Source organism: Penaeus monodon, chromosome 25 (assembly GCF_015228065.2).
Source record: "Penaeus monodon isolate SGIC_2016 chromosome 25, NSTDA_Pmon_1, whole genome shotgun sequence".
In the NCBI taxonomy this organism is placed as follows: Eukaryota; Metazoa; Arthropoda; class Malacostraca; order Decapoda; family Penaeidae; genus Penaeus; species Penaeus monodon.
The window spans coordinates 8,343,704-8,344,193 of NC_051410.1; positions in this window are offsets into that span (position 1 = coordinate 8,343,704).

A 490-nucleotide genomic window follows, 5' to 3' on the forward strand; every position below is an offset into this window, starting at 1 on the left:
TCGTCGAGGTGTCAGAAGAAGGAAGCGCCCGGAGATGGTCTGGCGGTCAAAGGACGTCTTAAGGAGTCCGTAGGGCGGCGTAGAGGCGTCGAGAAGCGGAGGGGAGCCAGGATGAGGTGGATGGAAAGGGGATATGAAGTGGATGGAGTGGAGGGATTCCAGGAAGGGGCGAGTGGATAGACTTTGAAAGGTGTGTACTGAGCAGGTCAGGGGGGGGGGGGGCAAGTCAATCGCTTTTCGAGTTCTTGGTGAAAGAAACGCCGAGTTTTAAATTCCATTTCTTCTGTCATCAAAAAGCCTCCTTTCTTCTTCCCTAGAATAACCCTCCCCTCCCCCCCCCCTTAAAAAAGGAGAAATACTTTTTTTTCACAATTTTCCTAAATGATGATTTTCCACGAAGGGAAATATGCTGGGCCATTGTGTGATATCGCTGGTGTAAGTAATGCATCACCGTCATTTTAATATATTGATCCCGAAACTCCGCTGGGTT